Raw genomic sequence first — 8436 nt, 5'->3', positions numbered from 1 at the left:
ATATTTAATTAAACTAAGAAACATGAGAAAATTCCCTCAGCAACAAGATCCATGATTACAGTGTTGCAGTAAGCCTAAACAAGACTTAGCATATTGTAGGGCACACAGGGCCAAAGCTTTTGGGCTATTTTTAACATGTTGTGGAACACTGGTAATTAGAAATAGGAAATGTTAAATATACTCATGTCAGGTTCACACAGGGAATCTCATCAAGTAATAATTGAACAGCTTCTCCTACTACAGGGTGATACACACTCAGTTTTAGGAAAACACCAGCCTACATTGTTAACATCTGGATTCAGACTTTGGGAGCTTGGAATTTCTGGATAGTAAGAACAGGTGAGCAGGCTTGTCAGTTTTATGAACAAAATAGTTCCAAACAGAGAGTACACTAGCTTCCTAACACTAAGGTCCATCTCTCAACAGTAAGAAAGTTCTAAATTTCAACTTCATGATCTCCTGAAATTTCTGACATACGTACGCTAGAGGTAAAAAAGCCTGATAACTGTGAGATGGAAAGAAAATTGTGAAGTATTTGTAAAGCAGTATATAATTCAAAATCAGAAGGAGTTATTCAAATATCCTTAAAAAAAATCCAAGCAAACATATTATAAACAGATGGATCTATAACAAAGTCAATAGTAAACAGAAAATTTAGAGACAAAAAGGTCTGACCAAAAGTTCCTGTAAGGCAACAGGTTTCCCCTTGGGTCAAGTGGGTAAGTTTTCCCTGATATAAGCTGACATAGCTTCACTAACACTACAGATTTTTGTCCTGTGGATTGCATACAGATATAATGACATTTCATCTTCACCATTTTACATGCTGAAATCACCTAGGAGCCACTAATTTCTGTGATGACTGAAACCACCACTACACCAAGTAAAAAAAACCAACCCAACCAAAAATATATCTGAAACCTAAACAAAACATTTACAATGGCAAATATACATTTAGCACAGAGATAATCAGAGATTTCTATCCCACCGAAAGACTGTACACACTCTAGTGCTCTACAAACTAGGAGAGTATTGCCAAGCAAATCTATTGCTATGAATCCTTTGGTCTTTTAAGGGCAATCATTCATCTCTCATTTCACCAGAATTCTCTGTCCTTTCAAAAGTAGTCATGAATCACTGCAATATCAAATAAACCCCCTACTGTACTAAATGCAAAGATAATAAAAGGAAGAGCATTTTAATGAGACACATAATTATGCTGTAATGTAAAATTCCTGAACAGCTTCTTTTGATTTTTTTCATTTGTTCATCTTCCTCCTGTAATCTGTTTGGGGTTCGAGTTTGGTGGTTTTGGCTGCTTCCCTAAAACTCTCTGCTAGAAGAGCCTCCCAACTCTGGGAACCACCTTCTTCTATACAGGAACCTATGTAGCACCACTTCAGCATCAAGTGCTAAGGGCAGCTGACAGTGCATGAAGGCACTTAACTCAAATGGACAAATCTCCAAAATTATGAGTTCTTGTCAGTTCCTAGTGGATGGATAAACAGGGTTAAAGCATGGGGAATATCTGCATCCGAAGATGGAAAAATTTTTGAAGTATTTTTGATAATCTAGTCCTGTCGTCTTTTACCACCTCCTTTTCTGGTTTCCTACCTACTTGTTTCTTTTCTTCAAGTGTGGTATGCAAATGAAAGAGATGTTAAAGCGTCAAGGATACATCCAGGTTTTAAAAGTACTTCATTTAAAAAGCAGTAGAATGTGTTTGCAGGGGGAAAGATATCTGTCGTCTTTAAACAAGGATTTGCAAACATCAGCTCTAGTTAAAACCTTACACTGAAGAGTTACCTGAATGTACAATAAGCAGGTACAATTATTTTATAATAAGAAGAGGGAGAATTAGATTTAAGGCCTGCCTTTGGTAAAAATATCCTAAAGTAGCACAATTTTCTGCAGAATTACAGTTGCAGCACAAGCTGTGCTACTCAAAAGAATAGGTTAGTTCCTTTAGCTTTTAAATAAAAATATAGTTATTTGTGTTCTTCACCTGGACATATTCTGTACCCTTCAATCTTTTGTTCTCATCCTATACAACATTCAAATAGGAGTAAAAGTATGAATGCCTCTTGAACTTGGTACAACATGGTTTCAACATCACAGAATGTGCTGCAAAAGCCTGCTGGGTTTGAGCCTGCAGTAATACTTTAGTGACAAACCCACTTCACCCTCAGAAACTCTCTTCCAATTGTAAAGTCCCAGGAGCAAAAAAAAATTTAGCAAGCCCACCAGGTGTATTAAGACTGTTTGATATCTCCAGATCTTTTGAGTTTGCAGGAGCTCAACAAAATGCATTGCACAAGCTGGCATTGTCAGATCATCACTTATAGTCAAACACTATTAAAACATCACAGTTTGCACCCCCAAAGCTCTGCAGTACTCTGTCCACATCAGGGGTCCTGTGTGTATTTCTAGGGTGCAGTCAGACTTTCCAGACACAGTGCAAGGTTTGGTGATATGGAAAGACAACCCACAAACCTGAGTTTGCTGCCACCACTTTTGTGAGTCTTCTCTTTGACTAAGGTATTCTACCATCACATTTTGTAACTTGCAAAAGTTACAAAAAAGAAGAAAGCAGAGGGGGAAAAAAAGAGAAAGCAGCCGCATCTCTGTAAGAAAATAGGTCTGTTCCTCGCATCATAAAACCTTGGGATTCTAAAATATTAACTTTACTTGACAGTATATTTTCAGTTTGTGCAGTTTTAAGCTTAACTGTCTGTCAGAAAATTATATAAATCTGATTGCCCCTGTCAGAGTCAGATATGCTTTAGCTCTCAGACTTCCCAGAAATGATGCTGCTTATCCTTTAGAGATGGAAGTGGTGTTTGCCAGTACAACCAGCACCTCATTATGGAGCCTGATGCAGTTAATGATGATTTTGCACAACACTGCATTCATTTAGGAACACACTAACAGCAGAAGAGGCAGTAATAGCCACCTGACACACATGGAAGTGAACCTATGAGTGGTCTGCTTGGAACCATGGAAGACAGGGAGGGCAGAGATCGCTGAAAGGTCCAATTTGGCCAGAAAACTTATTATAAACCCAGAACACCTCCATCTGCTTAAATGGGGAAAATTACTGGAGAGGGATCAGCTGAACCAAAGTACATTCTCATGATGGCCACAACACAAACCATGGCCTCTCCAAAAGCTAGGCCTAGAGAAGACCTCCACACATTGGCTAAAACCACTTCTTCTCTGTGGCAGGATCAATTTGACGGAATATTTGTCTTTCAAGTAAAGTCAAGGCATGCTTGAGCATGTATATAAACTACACTAGGAGTGTGTCTCCCCTCTTTTTACTATGTTTGTTGCTGTATTGGCAGCTCTTGGATATAGAAACAGCTCAGTACCTGGCCCTTCATTTTTCCCCCCCATCCTCTTCACAGAAAAAGAGCAGCTCTCCATATTCACCTATTTGGACCTGGATGATCCAGATAACTCTCCTGCCTCTGCCTCTGAGATGAGTGGTTGGTTTATATTCTCACAGAAAATTTCAATAATTTCTGTTTTCTCCAGCAGAGAGGAGCTCTATTCATATCATGACGGCAGAGACAAGAGGGAAAAAACATCAAGAAAAGATCTGGAGTCTCATTTATGTGGAATTTTCCATTTGGTTCACCAAAACATACACCAAATGTTTCCATTCAAGTTCAAATTATATTTTTTCCCCAATGCAATCTTAGTTAGGTCCTGTTGCACATACATGTTTTGACAGCCTTTAATTAAAGAACCATGTGTTACATTTCTACAGTGTCTCAAATATTAACTTATGTAGGCCCCACAAATTCAAAAGTCTTGGTAAAAAACTGATTGAGAGACTTACATAAGCTGAATGATTAACTGCAAAACTGTTTGACTGTTTGGTTTTGGTTTGGTTGTTTGTTTTTTTTTGAGGTATGCCTTGTCAGAGGGACCATTACATATCAGAAGAGTCCTTTAAACAAATGAGTAAGTAACAAGAATTGCAAAACTAATAACCATTCTATGAAAGTTTCTTCCTGGTAATAAAAATAACATTAGTTTTTATTGCATGCTGTGGTTTTTTTAGCATAATTTTCCATCTTTGAGTAAAGACGTGGGTATAAACTAAAACAGGTAATTTGCTGCATTCAAGTTTTCACTCTCACAACTGCTGTGCTTTAAGATATGTTTGCTGAAACCTGTATTTTGCATATGCCTCAGAAGAACTGTGAGGTATTACTATACTGCTTCTGAGAGATTTAAAGTGCTCAAAAATGGTTAAGGTCCCCCAATGACAAGTGATACCACATGACTTCTCTACATGCTGGCAGAGCATCTGTTAAAACCAATTAGGTCATTACTCAATTTCTCAATTTTTTCTTTAAGATGAGAGAAAAAATACAAACCTTAAATGTTTCCCATATTATTCCAATGTAGCCAGCCCTTTAGGAAATAAAACCAGTAACATTAATGGAATGAGGACCATCAACAAGACGTTTACATTAAAACAAGGATAAATAACAAAAAGATGGCATGTAGTTGTGAGAATATCCTGGGCATTTCATCTCAAGACTACTCTACCCATTTTGAACAGGTTCTTGGACTCATTTTAGGCTGTATTTAATCCTGTAATTCCTATTGCGTTCTAGTGTAATAGCATTGAAACCTTGATTGTTAACAGCATTTCATTTCCCTTCCTTAATTTAGGTCTAAAAATAATAGTTTCAGAGCCTTAACAGCTCAAATATTTCCCCATTAGCAAAAAGCTAATTCCTGAGCTCATTCCAGGGGCAATTAAGTTGGAAAAGCAATTAAGGTTTCAGAAATGCCTGACAGTAGGAAAGGTTCAACCTAATATCCACAAGTACATGAAAACAAAACATATTTTAGGGTTATTAGAAGAATATGGCCTCAGACTGTGGCCAAGAACTCACAAAATCAGAGTTATTAATAGCCTTGCTGTGTGAAGCATGTTTCCACCTCAGGTGTCATGTAGGTCCTGGAAAGCAAACTGTCAACTCAGTGTTGAATTAGTCAGTGCCACAAGGTCAACTGAAGAAATTTCTTGCTTGAGAGCAGCCCTCTAAATGGGCTGTGTGCCACCTAGACCGTCCATTTAGCTGACGCTCTGCAACCTGTCCAAGAGCTCCTATCCTCAACCTGTCCAAGAGTCCCTATCCTTTTGCAACGCCGCCCAACAGAGGTTCTCTTCTTCAAAAGGCCTTGCTAGTGGTGGAAGCTTTTGGTCCTCAATCTCACCATCATCATCAGCTAAGCTGCACCATGTTCAAATATTTGGGTTATGCCAGTTCCTCCCACCCTTTCTTACTCAGATGCTCCTTCTGCCCAAGTAGGATGAAAAAAAAAAGGACCATGGAAGAAGAGTGTAACAGAAATGAGTGGCTTTTATGTCAGAAACATAAGACATTTTCCAACAATAATCTGCATGAATTTAAGAGGTGGGGAGTAGATATATGAGGTTTAGTGGGAAAGTCCTTGGGCACTTCCCACAAAAGGAAAATTTTTTTTTTCTAAATTTTCAAACACCTACACAGAGAGCAATCAACCTTCAACCTTGTGTAAACTTCCTCACCAGTCAGCTTAAAGTAAATTTGAAGGCTGGATTCAGTTAAACCCTCTTTCCTTGAACCTTGCAGTCAGCCTGACCTTACAAGGTAAACTGAGATGGCCGCATGAATGAACTTTCTTGCAAGGGTGTCAGTATTTTCCATTAGCAGTCAGACTAAGAAGCCAATGAAATATGCTCCACTCAGCACTTTTGCCCTTTTGCAGAAGGTTCCATCCAGCCCCTGGAAGGGTAGATGCAAACAACAAATCACAACCAGGAGGAGAGCAGTTTTAGATTTCAGCTGCAGTGGAAACTGTTACAAAGCACAGGTTATGGTGTCATGTAAGACCCAAGAACTCCTCATAATGAACACCTAACACGTCACAAATAGAAAGAAAAGAAGTGTATCCAAACCCAAATAACTCAACAGTTCATAAAAAACAAATGCGTATGGAAAGAGGAGAATATTTGAAAGAGGAGTGGTTGGTTTTGATGGTTTGTTTGCCAACAAAAAAGCCACAAATCCCAAAACTCCTGCTGTTAGTGTCAATACTTGCTGGTGGTTCTCTCTGACCAGAACATCACCTGAGCCTACCAGTACTTTCCCTGTATGTCATACTGTCACAATTTTCACATTGCTGATGCCATGGTTCCCTTATTGGTTCCAAGACTGCTAAAAGCCTCTCCAGAACTGGGCAGTTATCATCTAAAAATATCATCACCAGCATGCACCTGTGCATCGAGCCATGTTATAGCACACTGCAGAGAAGAGACGTGCCATCTGTGAACCCAGACCAGTGTATGCCAGCTGAACCTCCAACACAACCATAACTCCCTGTCCCAAAACATGACTCTTGGCACCCTGTACTGTAGAGTTTCCTTTGCAGCACTCATTATAAACAGTATTTAAAAACAGAAGTAAAAAGCTCACAGCCTAGTTGATAGCATATAACAAATTACTTGTGCTTTTAATCTTCTTGTTATATCTTTTCTAATTCAGGAATCTTTGCTCCTGGCACAGTTGCGCACAGATTTAAAACATTCAAACACTTTCACATGCTGTCTCTACTCATCTTGTTTTCAGCTAAGCTGCAGTTTTCCATACCTATCAGCCTCAGAAACACAATCAGCAGAAAGGCACCTGCATGCTCTCCACACAGGAACAGACATGTCTGAACACCTCTTGGGTATGCATGGGTGACCAAGAAGCACAGATTTTGTTGTCACTTCTTGCTCAAGTCAAGTTCCATAGAAACGACTTGAATGAAGACACCAGCCTACTTGGCAAGGATAATAAAATTGATGAATAATGATACATCTTCTGTGATAGCAATTTCATTCACTGAACAGATTTGACAGTACAGTGAGGTTATTATGCATTATTTTTAGTACTAGAAATCAATAGCACTATTGTCCTTTTCAGTTCAATTTGATTTAGATGAAGCTCAGTGTGCAGAGAATAATGAGGAACACTGCCTCACATTAAATGGAAACAGAAATCAGGTTCTTAGCAGGGTGTGTTTTATGATAAGGTGATTGTTCTGTGAACAGCATCTTAATTCAATATTTTGGATGTTTAAATAAAGAGTGTGCTTGAGACAGATGGAAGTCTTCTAGGAATTGTATTTCCCCAGCATAAAAATGACAAATTCTTCTGTGAAGAGAGCTACTCTCAACATGACTCTCAAGGGTCTGCTGTAGAGAAGATGGACAACGAACTCATGAGGGAGGAAGACTCCACTGAAGAATAACTGTGTGACATGGGCATCTTTCCAAGCCTGAGTTTGAGTTCCTTGTTCTAACAAGGGCTTGAACCTTGGGCTTCCATCATGGGAACAGGTCCACCCCAATCTATCCCAGTGCCTCATTTTTGGTGAAAAACTTTGCAAAGCTGTCATTTCATTTTACTCAAGAATGGATTTTTTTAATGTATTCTTTTAAATGTCAAACATTTTTGCAAGGAAGAAAAACCACTTTCTCCTAACCAAGGGAAGCAGCAGGACAAATTTTCCTTATAGAGCTCTGTCAGAGGACTTCAGTTTTCATCTGTTGATGCAAACAACTAAAAAGATCACAGTTCCACCCTCCACAAAAACAAATGCAAGTTACCTCCTCTCCTCTTCTGAACAAAATAGATACAGCCACTTTGTACTGTAACACTGGGTGACAAATTGCCCAATCATACCCTGCCTTTCCCAAGTGCTAGAAGACCTACTTGTCTCCTACTCAGGCTTTGTTTCCACCGTCTTTTGAAACTGCACCTGTGCTGCACAAATATATACTCTGCATGAAAAATAAATGAATGAGGTATCTCCTGGTGATGATTACACCGATATGGCTCCTACTTCATTAAACACATTTATTAAGTCAATTAAATGACAATAATAAAACTTTCCTGCCGTGCATTCCTTTAGAGCTGCAAATCATATCCCAACTTTTCCACCTGAGGTTTATAAAGACCCAAGGGAGCCTAGCTGACATGTGGAAGAGTGGCAGCACGTGCAATGATTGTGGCAGAAGCTGAATGTGCACATCCTTCTGTGAGATACCACACCACTTAAATGGGGCATATGCAACAGTATCCACTGACCTGTTCTGTACACACAGCCCAGTCGAGTAGCAAGAGGTGGTTCTAGTCCACTGAGCTCTGCCATACAGAGCATATGGGGATTTCCACAGACTTTGAAAAAACTGGAAAAGGAATCAAAGCTGTGGCCAGAGTTACAACTAGGCTGGCACTTTGGATTCAGGGTTCACCTGGAAGCCATTCAGTGTGAGCTGAAGCATTCATTTCATGTATTAAAGAAGCAGACAATAAAGACCCCTTGTGCCAGTAGATGGCACTCAGTTAATGACCTATGCACACTTAAGAGCCAGTTCTGCAG

Source organism: Corapipo altera, unplaced genomic scaffold (genome assembly GCF_003945725.1).
Source record: "Corapipo altera isolate COAL_440 unplaced genomic scaffold, ASM394572v1 69, whole genome shotgun sequence".
Lineage (NCBI taxonomy): Eukaryota > Metazoa > Chordata > Aves > Passeriformes > Pipridae > Corapipo > Corapipo altera.
The sequence above is the reverse complement of the archived record's forward strand: the minus strand, read 5'-3'. Positions refer to the sequence as shown.